Raw genomic sequence first — 18347 nt, 5'->3', positions numbered from 1 at the left:
TGTCCAATCGAACGATTCGGTTAAAATATCGAAGAGTTCTGAATCGGGGTCCTGACCAGTTTGCATTATTTTCAGTTTGTTAATACACGTAAACTGAAACCATCTCCAGAGCCGTACCGAGAATTGCCCTTAAGAATCGAGACTATCTCAGCCCGAATTCAGGACCAGAAAATGCAGGTCCCTTCGACGACCCACACGTGATAGAAGGAAGAAAAAGGCTTTGTTGCATTGTTGATGGCTGGCATTGTTGAGGGTTTCTCCGATGTGTTGTCGCGTTGTCATTGCGGATTAGAAGAAGAGCTCCTGTCACGTGTATTCAACGATCTTCCCGTACTAATACGATCCATTTTGCTTGGGTCGAGCTGCACGCAGACTAGATTTATTCCAGATTTACTTTTTTAGAATCGAAATTATAGCTATTTCAAAAATGAATATCGTATAGTACACGTGTTCTATTTAGTTCAGTTGATACAAAAAAAAATATTGGTATATGTCGGAGCTCCTATAGAATATAGCGGTTTTCTTGTAAAATTTCTAAGAAACTGTGTTTCTTTACACTGTATACTAATCAGTGCATATCCTCAATTTCACTATACATTTTTTCCATAGTGATTGGTTCAATACTTTTACTGTTATGCGGAACCAACCAAAGCCATTTGAGGTTGTATAATAATAATAACGCACACACTCAACATAGCCCCGCACTAGGGAAACCCTGTGTCGCAGATGCCATGGACACACACAAAGACAACCATAAATTACACCCAAACTCACAAGAGAAATAAATGCAGGCCATACAAATATTTCTCACGGCCCGGGAATCGAACCTGGGACATCTGCGTGGCAGTCCGGTATGGTAACCGTTCGGCCACGGAGGCAGTTAAATGTATAGGCTCTGAATGAATAACCCTTTTTTATAATACCAAGTGACGGGACGAACAAGTCGTGCGCCTGGTCGTAAGCGACACGCCTATTCATAATAGTTGCAGTGCCAACTGCAGAACGCAGTGATGCTGTCATTACTGCTTGGCGGCAGAAATAGGTAAGGTGGCAGTACTACCCTGGACAAACTCTTTCACAAAGAACTCTACTGCTACTGAATTATTAGCTACAGAAATAGGCCGGCCCGAACTCCTCTCCAGACAATTGTTTAATGCTTTCATGACATCAAGAATCCCTGACCCGCTAAACTTATTGGGTTATTTAAGTTTGTGTGTATTAGAGAATCGATACCATCTAGTTTACGTACACGTATTGTTTGTTTACGTTCCCATTTATTGGATTAGCGTAGTTTACCGACCTTATTTAGTTTAGATACTGTTTAAACAGTAATGTCTAAACGAGCAGTAGAATTGAAAACATTACGACTTCAAATTAATTTGCGTAAGGATGAATACAGAGATTTTAAGGCGACTTAAATTCGGTGGCTGATCTTTAACGCTTTGTTTGTCTTTGTAAAGCTTCCTTCGTTCTTAGAGTAGAAAATACGGTATTATTCTAGACGGTGAAGACGTAAATAATGAGCATAGGATTTCCTTTGTCGAGTAGACTATTATATCTTCCGAAACTTGAAAGCCAACGATATCTATGTATCAGTCATTTCGCGTGTACACCCTACTTTAGCTGCCAATATCTCGAAAGTTACCGAAATACAAATGCGTTAGTTATGACAAGGACGGCAGCCTTATCGACACGAAATCACATTAAGCCGATCAGAAAAAGCTTTGGGTATTTGCAATAAGAGCGAAAAAGACGTTGCGCGTTTCGCTTCCATTCGGACCGCAGCCGACGTGGTGACTCCCTTAAGGCGCGTGTACACGCTAAGAAATTCGCCATGTCTGCTACAGAAACGATGAGAATGGATTTGTAAACGACAAAAACTTTGTCGGTTCTAGCTATGAAAACATGTCGTGTCTGTTGCAGACGAAAAAATAATGAGAATGTATACGATACGAATGCTTTCGGACTGAGGTGTGTAGGGTAAAATGTGTCAGTGCGTTACGTGTTTTCCATGTGGCAGTCGTTTTACTACCGATTGTGGGAAGAAATATGTTGACTACTAAGCAACACCAGCGTCCACGCGCATATTGTTCGTTTACTGACAATGCACCTCACCCCGCCCCATACAATAGCGGCAGAGCGCGTCGTGTCGGGGGTAGACCAGATTTCTTTATTGTCCGGCGCCGAGTCCGTGTGTAGAAACGACACGAATTATTGCATAGACCCGGCGACTTTTCTTAGCATGGACACGCGCCCTTATAAACCACAAACACGGCATCATATATCATAAAAATGTGGTAATTTCCAATATACCATATTTATTGTTTCCTTATATTATTTTACGTACTAAAATTGATCATCACAAAAGCATGCATTCCTATAAGTAGGACTGAAAGGAAAAATAACACCGTGACTTAGAAAACAATTCATATTTGTGAAAGATCTAGAACGGTATAACAAAAAATATTCAACAGACTAAACTAATTGTAACATGTTTTTTGTTTTAATATTTAGTATACTTCAAATGTCACAGGGGCGTGTAAATATGGAGTAGCGTTAGTAAAAAATCTATAATTTAGTAGCAGTAGAGCTCGTTGTAAAAGAATACTGCTACCCTACCTATTTTTACCGCCAAACAGTAATGTAAGCATTACTGCGTTCCGGTTTTGAAGGGTAAGGGTGCTGGTGAAATTACAGGCACATAGGACTTGTCAATTTATGTCTCAGAGTGACGGGCGCAGTGGCAGTGCCCTTCAGATCTTTGGGATATAAAGCTCTGAGTGGCACTGCTATAGGCAGCCTATACATACCCAAACATTTCCCCTGGTACAGAAAAAGGCAAGCTTATTTTTTATAATCTCAGTACAGAGTACTAAAAAACTGACCTCAAAAGTTCGTGGATTTACATCTATTTGCTAAGTTTTATTGAAATCGGTTACCAGAAAGCGCGCGAAACTGGATTCATCTCATAACCCCACACTAGGGAGACCCTGTATCAAGGGTACCAAGGACACACACATAGACAACCACAAATTACAACAAACTCACGAGATAAATAAATGTTGGCCATACAAATATTTCTCCGCGCCCGGCAATCGAACCCGGAACCTCTCCGTGGCAGTCTAGCATGGCAAGCGTTCAGCGACAGAGGGAGTAATTGTATTAAAGGCAACAGAGACAACTAACAGTATTGCGTATATACTTTGATGATGTCAAAAGAAAAAAAAATTGTTATTGTTCTAATTCTCATACTTGAACAAAATTAATAAACTGCGGTATAATATTTAATAACTGTTAATCTAACAAAAGAACCGATGAAGGCGTAATCGGAAATGCGCGATAACAAATCGTGATTCAGCCGTTTTTTTATATAACCGCTTGAGTTAGCGTTTGCTATTCATCCATAACTTGTTAATAACCGAGGAAAGAAAGAAAAAACAGAAAAAAGACTTCCCGTACCGGGAATCGAACCCGAGCCTCCTGGGTGAAAGCCAGGTATCCTAGCCACTAGACCATACGGGAGATGTTGTGATGTGCCGAAATACGCCGTCTTATCATTGTTTGATAATATTCGATAGATATTATGTCAATAATTTGGAAACAATTGTTTCTTTTTTTGTTTACTTAATAACACAATGGTCATTATTGTAACTATGTAACAGTTTTACATCTTTAACAGCTAAGGAAAAATGTTGGAGAAACTTGCCTCCGCAGGGAGGCCCTGGATTCGATTCTTGGTAACACCAATTTGAGATTTTTCTAAATTCGTTGTGGTCTGGATATTCTGGGTAGTACCGCCAGCGCACAGTGGGCCCAAACTGATAATTCGGTTAAATTTAATCATGGGAACCATTTTTGGAATAGAGCTGATTTTTATCATGTGATAAATAATGATATACACATACACTGATAACTTTTACTTTTATATAATTCTTGAAAAGCTGATTGTTTCAGAGAAAAAAATGTTTAGTTTATTTTTTTTTGTTTGGAGAATCAAATATTTTATTTTTTATCTCAAAATGTAGGGAAATATAATGTATTTACAGTATAGGTCGAATCGTTCTCTACAATTTTACTGCACATTTACTTGTAAAGCCGCAAGTACATGTAGATGGATTATTTTTTTCTGCATAGATAATGATTAGAACTATACTGTAAGTAACCCACGCACATTACATTTTCGTATATTTTGAGATAAAAAAATAAAATGTATATTTCTCCATACAATTTTTTTTTTTTCGGAAATTATCAACTTTTCAAGAAATTATAGAAGAATAAAAGTTGTTAGAAATGTTATTATGTATCACATAAAAAAAAATCAGCTCGTTTCTCCACAAGTTATTCCTATGTTATATGTTATAGGTTTTTTTATGTACTAGATATGTCCCCGAATTATCAATATAGGCCCACTGTGCGGTGGCCTGGTACTCATAGTACAGGAAATAGGGAATCGAGCAACTTTTCAGCTAAAAAAAATATCAGTTAAATGAAGATTTTCACTACCCTAACTGTTTGAAAGTAATTTAAAAAAATTGCCTCGCAAACGGCACCAGGGCACTACACGTCAACTCAAAATGCATGACGTCATTGGTAGGAAAACATACTGGACAATGTGCACTTGCCACTAGCGAGAATTTTACGTATTGAGTAACTACAGTCCTCAATCCAAAATTTGTTTTCAGTTAAAAAGTGATACAGGTGAACCTACATAATCATAACGCCATGTCACTCACTCGCTAGGGTCAATTGAAAACCAGCGTCTCAGCCCATTTTCGGCTGTGGCCTTAGCTGAATCCTTTTTTACATGTGCAGCTGGCACACATGTCAGTATAGTATTGTTATATTTTTTTATATTACTTCTTTGAGTTTTTTCTTATAATATGGCGTTGCAATAAATGGTTTCTATTTCTATAATGCGGAAATGGTAAATATGGTAACTTTTCCTTGTTTACCTAAGTCTGACGTCATGTGATGTGGTCGGTGCATTCTTTGACATGCAGGTTTATGCGACATGAAGGGTAAGGGTGCTGGAGAAATTACAGGCACATGGGACTTGTCAACTTATGTCTCAGGGTGACGGGCGCAGTGGCAGTGCCCCTCAGATGTTTGCGATTTAAAGCTGTGAGGTGGCACTGCAACTGCTATGGGATAGGATGGTTGTCTTGTTGGTCAAGACAAGAAACATGTCGTGCTTGTTGGTCCAGCCATTTGGTATCATATGTCTCCTTATACATGTATAAGACATATAAGACATAGCTGGCAGTGGCAGTGGGCCGGACATGCCTGCAAGAGGGCTGATGGCCGATGGAGCAGATTTGTTCTAGAATGACTATTACTTCAAGAAAAACGTAGTGTAGGACGCCTTACGGCTAGATGGACTGGGTGCTCAAGGGGAGGCTTTATGTTCAGCAGTGAATGCGTGTAGGCTGATGATGATAAAAAAGAAAGGGTTTACGACCTAGTCTGCTAATCTGTCCCAATACGGGGTTGGAAACGTCAACAGAATATAATAGAAACCATTTATTATACTTCATACGTTCTTCGTCATGCAGATTTCATTTTCATCACGATGTTTTGCTTTGCCGTGAGGGAGACGACTAGATTAAAATTGTGTTTGTGCAAACCGTTAGTTTTTTTTTTTTGTTATAATATAAATCGCACATGACAACTAACATAGTATTATCTCAAAAATTGCGTTATATTATATTAATATTACCGGTTTAACAAATTTCAAAGTGACAGTCTTGTCTCTTTGAAATTAAATCGTATATGAGTGATACTTAGACAACGAAATTTTGGAGATAAATTATAATATATTGCAGTTTTGAGATAAATATTTATGTTATATATGATATTTTTGAGACAATACTATGTCACTTGTCAAGTGCGAAATCAGGGGTATACAACACTGACTCTCTTACGTCACAAGGACGAAGGCCTAGCTAGCACATAGGTATTTTTAAATAACGCGCAAAATTTCTCGTATTTGGTACTTTGCGATGAATGAGATAACTATGACGCACAACGCGAGGGTGGACAAGTTCGCAATTTCGATTGGCACTTACTGGCAAATGTCAAGGACATTGTCATTGCGGAGATAGCCGACGCTATTATTGTTACGACTGCTTACGGTGACGTTAAATGTATATTACATCTGTAACAAACCTACGTATTAGACGGCCTTAGGTCAGATTGTTCACTTTTAGTTCCCTAAGTATCCGCTAGATGGCATTGACCCATTTGGCGTTATTTCTGAATCGCGGCGTTAAGATTTTCCCTCGAATGGTGACTACTCGAACACAATTTTCTTTATGTGAACGGTAGTGTTGCCAGGTCTACCGTTTTTCCAGTAGATCTAAGGAATTTTCTGATTTTTCACTTTACACAACTATTCTTGTCGGTTTTTTAAGTTTTGTGAATCGTCTTTTCCATTTACAACGTCGTACTTTATGTTTTTGGAATGAAAGTGTAGAGCACATTAAATAAAAAAATGTTGTAAACTGTTCTTATTGGATAAACTAGGTACTTGATGCACTCCACTGAATGATGTTTTTTAGCTGGTCCATAAATGTATCGCTAAAAACCTTTTACGTGCATGCACTTAGCATTAACGTGAATTCAACTGTGACTCTTTAAACATATTGAACCTTTGTAAAACTGTAATTTGTAAAACTTAAAGTGTAAAATTGTAATTTGCAAAACTTTACAATGTGGTCAAATCATAGAACATCGTCCTTTAATTTTTTTAAAATTATTTCGGCATATTTGTCAATCACAGGTCTAGAAAAAGCGGGGAAGTAACATCTATGCCATTATTATCCAAATACAATTTTTATTGTCAGATACCAACATAGTAAGATAACATCAAAAACATTAGATAAAAACGTTTGAAGAAAATCGATCAAAAGTGTTTCAAACACCGCAAGTTCAGCATATACTGTTTTTTTTCCTCAATCTACTGTTTTTTCTGTGTAATATCTTCCGATTTTTTCAGATTTGTCCTGGCTGAACACTGGTGAACGGGTTATGAGCCTTAAGCTCGCCCTTTTCTTCCAGTGGCGCAGTCGAGGCCATCAGCGGCCAACTGCAAAAAAAATATCCAAAAAAAAACTTAATGTGAAGAAAAATCTGAGAACACCGAGAGCTCAGTTAGGCTAACCAGGAGTGGAGTTCTTTCTTGGGAACTGCTACCCGAATCTTCTGATATTGCGTACGCTCATATAGGGTGAGATTCATCATCTCGCGGAACGGTTTCCAGGAGTCTAGTCCCTTCTTGGGAACAACTGCCCGGACCTATATATATATATATATATATATATATATATATAGGGTGAAATTGTATTGGCGTCATACAAAGCGAAAATAAATCTTCTAACTTGGAGTTTTCACTCGCCTGGAGCTGCGTAACCTCTTCCCACGAAAGGGAGAACCTCCCTCCTCTACTCGAGTTTTTTTAACCGAAAAAAGGGGATGTTCACAATTCGACTGTATTCGTGTGTTTTTCGGGTGTTTGTTACGCGATTATTTTGACATTTGAGAACTGATTTCAACGATTTTTTTTTTGTTAAAAAGGGGGTACAATTTCACCCATTTTCCGTTCATAGATTTCAATCATTATGATATCAAGAGACGGGACGAGGCAGTCTTGCGTCTGGTGGTAAGCGACACACCTGTAACAGCTGCAAATCCACTCTGTTTTTTCGCGAAGATCTGAGAGGCACTGTCATTGCGATCATCATCATTAGACACAAATTTCATTTCATACTTCACCAACACCCTTACTCTCCAAAACCGGAACGCTGTTTACATTACATTACCGCTTCGCAGCAGAAATTTGGTAGGTTAGTGGTAATAGTGACAATACATCCTTGGACGAACCTATAACAAATATTTCGCACCAAATAGCTCTTTTATTCCATTGTTCTCCAATCCAACTTTAAGCCATTAAAAACCCAGTGCGTTCAATGTTTATTAACAAAATACAACACGTACTTTCCAGTTGAAGACAAATAACAATGCAATCTAATCTAACACCGTAAAGACATTCAGGATAGTATCTTAAACAATTATTCCAAAGCCATAAATACAACAAACTTCTTTATCAGGCTTTCCGAAAAGAATTAAAGAGTTTAACGATAGTGGGACAAATAAACGGCATTATTTACTGAAGCTAGTCGTTAATTTTTTAGTATTATTATGACTCGGACATTATTCTTATTATTAATTTTGTTACTTTATATTGTTTAAGAGCACGCTGCATATTGTAATAATTTTATTATAAATTGGGAATCGTTATTTTAAATGTTTAGGTTACGGATCAAGTACTTGTTATTCTTTATTTTTGTCAAATAGGCATTGCCATCTACCTCTTCTCGGAGTCCAGCTGAAAATCAGCGCTGTGGCTCTGCCCAGCATTAACCTGAGCTGGCTAGCCTTTTTAGTTATTATTATGTACTTAGTAATTTTTTTTTTGTTTCTTTTTAGTGGTTTATTCTTAAATTTAAATTTAGATTAATATTATTATTATTTGTATATTTATTATAGCCGAATAAAGTTTCTTTCTTTCTTTTTTTCAATCTTAACAACGCCCTTGCTTAACTGTTGTATTTGATATTGTCCTTACTGAAAATCAGTGCTGAGAATAATAATAATACAATGACGTACACACTCAACATAGTTCCTCACTAGGGAAACCCTGTGTCGCGGGTGCCATGGACACACATATAGACAACCACTAATTACACCGAAACTCACGAGAGAAATAAATGTAGGATATACAAATATTTTCTCGGCCCGGGAATCGAACCTGGGACCTCTGCGGCTAGGTAACCGTTCGGTCACAGAGGCAGTTGAATTGGAAAGTTGAGGAGGAATGCATTGCGTTTTCCAGCAAATACTGAGTTGGTGAGCCTTTTGTTACTGCTGCTGCACCACACAAAGTATTTTTATACTTAGGGTCGTATTCTAGAACTCTACCTAATGCTCAAGTCAGGACTTGAGTATGATTCAAAGCACTCAAAATCATACTCAAGTCCCTGTCATTAGGGTCGTATTTCCAGTGCTTGTGTTTCAATTGCAATCCTGACTTGAGCATTGAGTACAGTTCTAGAATACGACCCTTAGTGTCTTATGTTTAATTAAATAATCTGTCAAAGTCAAAGTGAAATAACCTTCATTTCATAGGTAAGCAAATTACACTTGCAATCGTCATGCTGATTAAACTCTACTGCTCATTCGTAAGACAGATTCCCCCGAGGAGAATGAGCAAGAAACTGTAAGGGTTGCTCTTTGTAAATAATATAAATTTGAATACATTTATCATTACAATACAGGGCTGGGCAGTATTTGAATTACTTGTATTTGAAATACGTATTTAAAATACAAATACGTATTTTGTATTTGTATTTCAATTACTCCCTAAAAATGTATTTTGTAATTGGTATTTCAAATACCTGACCGTAATGTATTTTGTAATTTGTATTTCAAATACTTTCGTTGCAAAATACATTTCAACAAAATACTTTTTTCTTTTCAATGTACAGCCTATTTTGTGACGTGCATAGATTTATATCAGTGTTGGGCATTGATAATGATAATATATTTATTGCAGTTTACATAACATAAATAATACAAATTTTACACTATATTACGTATACATGTAATATACTGTAAGGGCATAGCAATATAAAAACTTATAATATGGTTTAATTACATTTCAAGCCTTAGCAATAATTATTATTACAAAATTTCTTATTATATTTCTTATCATATATATAAACATATTATTAATTGTACAATTATGTGTTATACTAGTTTTAATTCGACCATAATAACATTGCATTTACTCCATTATATAACATTTTATCTACTTCATTTTATTTATTTATTCACATAGTTACAATGAAAGACATATGAATCCTGTAATATGGATATGATAATAATGGACAGCAAAATAGGAATGAGGCAGATCAACGCTATAGCAATTTATCATCAAGATATTGTTGCACTGTATAGTAAGTTTTATTAGAAAGAATGTTTTTTAAGTTATTTATGAAAATACTTGTTTTATTTTCTTGCTTTATATGCTCCGGTAGTTTGTTGTATATTTTTATCGACATTGAATATGGGCTCGATCTATGCATTTCCAATTTTGAGAACGGTGTTACAAGATTATTTCCGTATCTTGTGGGATGGTGTCTTGGTTCGTCTCGCAGTTTAGTGTAAAATTGTGGGTACTTTTTTATAAATTTGCAAACTTCCAAAATGTAAATTGATGTTAGGGTTAAGATTTTGTATTTTCTAAAGAATGGTTCACAGCTCTCTGTTCTTGATATATTTGCTAGTATTCTTACGCAGTTTTTTTGTTTAATAAAGAGGTCATTTACAGTTGTACTATTGCCCCACAATATGATGCCGTATGATAGCCATGCATAAGCGTACGCATAGTAAGCACTTAGGGCAGTTTGTAAATTTGTTGACTTCTTTATTTCTTTTAAGGCGTAAGTAAAACTAGATAGCTTTTTTGTGATTTTTTGTACATGCTGCTTCCAATTTATATTTGTATCGATATCTATTCCGAGTAAATTAAATGTATTGACGGTTTCTACTTGTATTTGGTTATACGAAAAATTAATATTTAGTGATGGTTTTTGATAGGGTCTAAATTCTATAATTTTGGTTTTTGTGAAGTTAATTTCTAAATTGTGATCATTCATCCATGTTACAATTGTAGTTAGTGTATTATGAAGGGTTTGATTTAAGTGGTCACTATTTTTACAAGAGGTTAATATTGAGATGTCGTCAGCGAAAAGAACACATGAATCGTTTATTACTTTTGGGAGGTCATTTATATAAGCCAGGAATAGTATGCACCCAATGACGCTTCCTTGTGGTATCGAATTGTTCATGTTTTGAGGCTCAGATCTGACTTGAGTTATTTCCCCTGTCTCATAGTTATAATGCTCGATTTCTACATACTGGATTCTGTTTTCTAAATAGGATGCGAACCATTTATGAATGTCACCTCGTATACCCATTCCGTAAAGTTTATCCAGTAAGATATCATACCGAACTTTATCGTATGCCTTTGACATGTCCAATAGGATACCGATACCATACTTTTTTTCATTTAGTGTATCCAGAATCTTTTGCATAAATTTGTAAGTCGCAAGTGTAGTTGAACGATTTTTCCGAAAACCATTCTGCGACTCATCAAATATATTGTACTTTTCACAGAAAGAGTATAGGCGGCTACACATTGCCTTCTCAAATACTTTCGAAGCCGCGGGCAATAATGCAATCGGTCTGTAATTACTCAAATCACACTTACTTCCTTTTTTGAGGATCGGTTTTATCAGGGATTGTTTAAGAAGATCCGGGAACACACCCTCGGCAAAAGACTGATTGACAAGCGTATAAAACGGAAACGTCAATTCGTCTGCACATACCCTTATAACCGCGGATGGTATCTCGTCTATTCCATAGCTGTATTTATTTTTTAGATTACGTATAATTACGTTTATTTCGCGCGGTTCGACCGGGCTCAAAAAAAAATGTGGAACGCTTCACGATTTTGCGTGTCATCCTTGCGCAGGGGCCATGCTAATCTTCTCTGTATCGTTCCAATTTTAGTATATGTACTGCCGAAGCAAGTACGTTAATCAATTAAATTTCAATCAGATTAAAAAATCTATTCAATTGCAACTGATTTCGATTGAATTGATTTTAATTGCAATTAGATTAATTTTATTAGTTGTTCTAAGAAACAATTGAAACTAACAATTAAAACCGAAACTATCAAGTAAAAGTGTCATCACGAATATGAGTTAGGGGATGGGTTTGGGGTGTGTTAGGGGGTCGGTTAGGGGGCCGGTTGAGGGTCGGTTAGGGGTCAGTTGGGGGTCGGTTAGGAGGTTAGTTAAGGGGTCGGTTAGGGAGTCGGTTAGGGGTCGGCTGGGGGTGGTACGGGGGTCGTTTAGGGAGTAGGCTAGGGGGCCGGTTGGGGGGTCGTTTATGGTGTCGGTTGGGAGATCAGATAGGGGGTAGGTTAGGGTGCGGTTAGGGGGTCGGTTAGGGGTTGGTTAGGGGGCCGTTTAGGGTGCCGGTTGGGGTCAGTTAGTGGGCTGGTTAGGGGATCGGTTAGCGGGTCGGTTAAGGGTTTGGTTAGGGAGTGGGTCAGGGGCCCTTTAGGGGTGGACCCCCTAACTGACCCCTTAACCGACCCCCTACCTATCCCCAACCAGCCCCGTAACCGACCCCTATCCGTTCCCTAATCGACCCCCTAACCGAACCCCAACCGACCACTTAACCGGTCCCCAACCGACCCCCCAACCGGACCCTAACCGACCCCCTACCGACACCTAACCGACCTCCAACCGGACCCCCTAATCAAGCCCCTATCTGAGCCCCCAACCTTCGTGGTGGTATTATATGTGAAGAACTACATACAAAAAATATATGTAATTAGATTGAAGTCGTTGTAAATGACGAAGTAAATGCAAGTGATCAATCACTTTTTTGCAAAGAGCATCTATTATATGTATGTATGTGTATATGTGTGTGTGTGAGTGCGTGTGTGTGTGTGCGTGCGTGCGTGCGTGCGTGCGTGCGTGCGTGCTTGCTTGCCTGCATGCGTGCGTGCCTGCGTGCGTCCGTTTGTGTAAAGCGGAATGTTCAAAAAATGAAGTATGAAATTATTTGATTTTTAATTCGGGACTTAATCACGTATAAACATATTTTATTTACCTCGACTTTTCGGACATATTGCAACGTCCATGGTCTCGCAAGGACTGAAGAGGCGGGTGTCAGCATCTTCTAGTTGTGCGAGTTTTTCTAACTACCCGCACTTTATCTTCATTACTTATTTGTGCACTAGGGTTCTCACTACACCGACACACAACACTCACGACATCTTAAATACTCGTATTCAATGCAGTAGAAGCACATTTGCAGGTGGCAACAGTGCATGGTATTGTCAAAGACGTCAAAGTCATCTTTTCGCGGTTATAACTTAGAGTAGCAGGGTTCTAGGGTTATAGCCGCCATTTTGCGGTTGGTTTAAATTGCACATTTGCATCCTTTATAGGCCGAGTAGATAGGGATAACGTATCGCGTGAGCGACTAATTTGTGTTGTGAACATGTTATGAATGGCATTTACACGTATATACAGTATTCGACATGTATAGGAATATTAATAATAATTATACGTACTTCGTGCTCTGAAGTTGATGGTTGTATTGGTTTAACAGTTTTTTTCTAGTAAAACTGAATATTTAAAACTTCTTTTTCAAGATATGTATTGTGGAAGGAAATCCTTTGAAGGAAATTGTTGGTTTCCACATGTCGCGATAAGTATACTAATAAAGTATTTTGTAATTTGTATTTGTATTTTGTATTTTAAATACACCCCATGAAAGTATTTTGTATTTTGTATTTCAAATACACCTCAAGAAAGTATTTGGTATTTTGTATTTTAAATACATTTAAGGAAGTATTTTGTAATTTGTATTTCAATTAAGATGTAGCATGTATTTTGCCCAGCCCTGTTACAATATTTAACTTAAACATCTTGGATCGAGAACACCTGAAAGAGCTAAACGGGTGTGTAACTGTTGTGTAATTTAGATTTCGTTTTGTTTGTGATTTTGTTCCGTAATTAAGTCTGAACATTTTTTTAAAATTTTCGTTTATCTTTTTTTTCTGTGGTGTTTTTTTTCTGTGTTGTTTCTTGTGTGGTGTCAACTGGTGTCATTTGTGGTGTGCAAATAAATGTATTTTCATTCTTTCTTTCTTCCATATTTTTGTCCTGTAAGGTTTTCCAAATAATTACCTCTTTATGGTAGTGAAACCTGAGACTAAGTTATCGATTTCTCAATAATAGAAAAATTGCGATATTGACTAACGTTCCGATATTGAAATCGATAAGTAGCGTGGTTGTCTTTGTCTCAGAGTAGGGGTGAGTGTACTTTAAAAAACGATTGTAACGGAAAAAATCAGTTAATTTAATTCTTGTTGACTTTTTTAATTACGTTAAGAGAATTTGTACGACGTATAATACTAACATATCAATATGTGTTTTAATTTAGAACGAGAATACTGTGATCAACACCTTAATTTTTTAAATTACATTTACAGCCTGTAGTTAAAACTAAAATAACTATGTGACAACCCTATGCTCCGAGAGACGTGTAGGGTTAGGGAGGTAGTTGCACTACTTGGCTCAGTATACTACGGTATGTCTACCTTTTTATATAGCGAATTGATAAAACGAGATCGACACGGGCTATATCACAAGATGAGAAGTGACAAATCAAAAATACGCAGGTCAGAAAACTTTACCTAATGCTAGTTACAACAGATTGGAGAATGACATTTCAACTTATAAGTTGTTGTTGTACGAGATCTTTTGCCGTATACGACAATTGCTTCTATAGAGAGGACCCGAGTCGAGAGTCGCGAAGCGTATCTTCTTTTCTGAACTCCAGAATGCAGAAGTTCTTGAGATACAAGGATGTTCTGAAAAGATACATGAAAAGTTGCAACATTGACCCCACGAGGTGGGAGATGCAGTCGAATTGCCGTTCTGGGTAGAGGCACTTTGTGAAAACTCAGGTGACAAAATTTGAGGAGCAGAGACTGTCAGACCTGCAGGCTTAGCATGAGGGTAAATAGACAAAACTTAAGATATCTTTCTCTTCTCTACCGATTATATGTCACCTCCGAACACGACGTAACAGGAAGAGAAACTCTCTACCGTCGACAAAGTTTTCTCTACGCGTACTTTCTGCCTTCTGCCCCAAGGGTAGTAGAGATATTTCGCGACGACGATCTGTTAAAAGTATATAAATTTGTCTGTCGTGCTATGGTTGGAGAGAAATTGTCTTCATTTGACATTTGTATATCTTCGCGATTATTACACACACAAGATTGAAACTATTTCTTCTGATCTAAACGTACATTTGTTTTTGTAAAACAAACGTTTCGGCCCTTTTACAGTCAGCCATGACCACCCCACCAGTAAAGGGGCCTGAAACGTTATTTAAAAAAACAAATACACACGATTTGGATCCGAAAAAATAGTTGCATTTCCTATGATCATAACCTTTCTTTGAAAGCTTTAATAAAGATTATGACATGTCAACAAGAAGACGACGTTTCGAATCCCTGTCGCGATATGTACCGCTTTCGGGTAATTCCACAAGAGGTTTTTCGATTTTCTCGTATAGGTAATCTTGGAGACATTAAACACTTTTTTTTAAATATCTTATCGACACGGTACTTCCTCATGAGGAAGAAAGCGCCGTTTTTCGTCTTCTAAATAAGATACTCGATGTGTTCATTGTAACTCAATATTACACCATTTTAAAGCTTCTACCAAAGTTACAAGTCACTATGGGCTGTTATACTGAAATAGCCTGTTGCTGGTGCAGGGTGCACGCGGGGGTGCGGTGCGGAGTAAGACACGGGGAGGTGTGTCGGGGTGCGGGGGACGGTAGCCCTTTGTGAGTGCATGTAACGATCGATAGGAGCTGTAATACTGCCAGACAAAGACTCGCTGGAGAACGGCAGATTGAAAATAATTGTACAATGTACTTACTAGCTTCTATTACCTCTATAGATGTATTGTCAAAAGCCGTAGAGAATGGAAACACTAATAGAAAAACAATTGAAGAGAAAGTAAATTTGCCGATTTTAACAATAACAATAGATTCTTAAACATGGTGACGTCGTTCAAAGGCAAACCGGAATTATAATTATATCAGAGTCGTTATGTAAGTCCAACAAGAATTTCTGAAATGTTAGATCCCACTGCTGCGCAGGTGTCCACTAAAGAAAGAGTTAAAGCCATCTTTTCCAGATCTTAACGAAGTTTTTGTTGTACGCTGGGTATAGCTATTTAATAATAAACAAGTTCTAGCAAAGGAACATTGTATTGTAGCCAATTACAATATAAAAGTAGACAATGAGTCAGTACAAGAACTTCAGCTCATTCGAAGTCGCTGGCTAATTGTTTGAAATCCTCAAGAAATTGCTTTTTTAGGATTAACCATTCAGACGCTTACTTTAAATTAGGAAGCTTAAACTTTATGAACAGTAATTCTTCGTTTATTTTCAATTAAGGCAACGTCTGGCGATGTTTCTAAAACTTTGTAGTAAGCTAAAAGAGGCCCAATTTGGGAAAAGCGGTGTGTACAGTTAAACAAGGAAATAAAAGAAAAAAGATCGTCAAATCTAGTGCGTCGTTGATAGCACGCATCCAACAAATAAGTGACGATATACAAAATGTAATTAACTGACAGAATAGATTGGAAAAATAAACATACATACGTAGCACCATCCGTGTACATAACGATATGTTACTTATATTTGATTAACAATTAAGTTTGTCAGTTTTCTAAAAATAGTACTTTGGGAATTACATCACTTTATTACATGAGGACGCTATATGGTTGGTTAAAACAACGCGTGACAATAGTGTTAACAGTTGTTTTAATCGAATTTACCTTTATAATAATAATAAAATAATGGAGTACATCAAACAAGAGAAAGGCGCTAAGACAGGTGTACCACTAGTGGTACACCTGTACCTTAGGGCCTAGGCCCTTATTTAGCAACCAGTATTTTCTAATAAACTTGTTAAATATGCAAGTGTTGGCTAACGCACGCATATGTAGGCCGTTAAATGAACAAGGAAGCTGATGGCCACTGTAAGCTGGGCTCACTCTGCCACCCAAATGGGGAAATATTTTCAAAGACGTAGAAAGGAATTGTCTAAATGATGTGGACCACATGAAGCTGGTTGATAACAACGTTCTTACAAAGAACAATATCAAATGTCAGCGGGGCATCGGAGGCGAGCTATCGCTTGCATTACAAGTAATAACGAGAAGCAGACACATCGGGGCTCGTGTTCGGTACATTGTAGTAACAAAAACCCAAGCGATGAGTAATAGGACCGATAATTCTAAAATTAACATTTTCAATTTATATTTGTTAGTTAGCGGAAGTGAGTACTACTGCACATGCACGAATAATAAGAGATAAATTGATAATGGACAATACTTGTTTATTAGGGTGATTCATGGATGCCTTAGAGCCACAAGGCACAAACTCAGCAATGATATGCATATGGGTTGACACAGTGATCCGATGGATACACGCATAGTTTTAACTAAGATCGCTTTATTTCTTAAGGCAGCAAGTTTTATCTTACCAATCATCATTTATTTCGTGAACAGCCATTCTTTACTCTTTCTTACCTGAAACAAACAAAGGCGTTATCAGTAAACAGAAAACTTCTACGAAAAAATTATTTCCCGCAAATAAGGAAACTCTGAGTTAATTACACAAGTGCATGTTCTTGAGCTGTGAAATTGATTATTTTGCACCAAATTGACTTTGCGTTTAAGTACGATAAGGTCTTTTACTTTCAGGTTTATCGATGTAATTATGGATGTGGATTCTATAATATCATCTATAAATATAGGAACATTTATGTTTCATGAATTCAAACCAAACGTTTGACTTCTACGTTTACAACCAAAGAGTGATTTTTTTCCATGTAATACCAAAACGTAACGACTTGGACTTGTTTTCTAACACAGTGAACTGACATCGTCTAGGCGACCGTGTACATCTTCGCCCAAATCTTCACTTTCCACCAGGTGAGATTGTAGAAAGAAAAAAATGCAGATTTACGAAAATTGAACCATGCCTAAGTTGCAGACTGTTTAATAATAACTGCCTCCGTGGCCGGTTAACACGCTAGCCTGACACGCAGAGGTCCTGCGTTCGATTCCTGGACCCGGAGAAATATTTTTTATTGCCTACATTTATTTCTCTCGTGAATTTGGGTGTACTTTGTGGTTGTCTATGTGTATGTATCCGTGTATGCTACCCCGATACAGTGTTTCCCTGGTGCGGGGTTATGGGTGTGTGCATTATTATTATTATTAATTTTGCCAGGATTTCGATTGATTTTTCAAGTTCATTCCAAAAATATAACCGATTCATTTTTGCCATAGTCCGTAACGTGTGTACTTCCAGTTGGCAACAAGATTTATATCTCGTAAATCAGGTCCGCAGTTGTAACCGATTTTTCAAAGTCACAAGGTGGCCTACATAAGCTAAAGTGAGGGGTGGCACACGATTTACCGAGACATAAGCAAATTTCCGCAGCGTTAGGCAAAAAGGACCCCTAGCCGTAACCCAATGGCCCGAAAGGAATGGCCAACTACGCAGTCGATATTTTGAGTCAGGGGCAATACCTTTATACATATTTAACCTAGTGTTGTGCGACGCAGCCCAACGGAACAAGATTTCGACTTTGTTTATCGCAGCATTTATA

General features: G+C 37.5%; 1 protein-coding gene and 2 non-coding genes across 3 annotated transcripts in view; all 3 read right to left on the bottom strand.

Annotated features, from left to right (window-relative positions):
* LOC113233926 (prominin-like protein) overlaps window positions 1–18347 on the bottom strand; it is a 132791-nt gene that overhangs the window by 46837 nt on the left and 67607 nt on the right. The window lies entirely within an intron of this gene.
* Trnae-uuc lies at window positions 3451–3522 on the bottom strand. Its single transcript has one exon. It is a non-coding gene; the product is annotated as a tRNA-Glu (tRNA).
* Window positions 11549–11655, bottom strand: LOC113233977. The gene has a single exon (XR_003310765.1). It is a non-coding gene; the product is annotated as a U6 spliceosomal RNA (small nuclear RNA).

Source organism: Hyposmocoma kahamanoa, unplaced genomic scaffold (assembly GCF_003589595.1).
Source record: "Hyposmocoma kahamanoa isolate Upper Pololo Valley unplaced genomic scaffold, ASM358959v1 80, whole genome shotgun sequence".
Taxonomy (NCBI): Eukaryota; Metazoa; Arthropoda; class Insecta; order Lepidoptera; family Cosmopterigidae; genus Hyposmocoma; species Hyposmocoma kahamanoa.
Note: the sequence above shows the minus strand (reverse complement) of the source record. Positions and strands in the feature narration are given on the sequence as shown.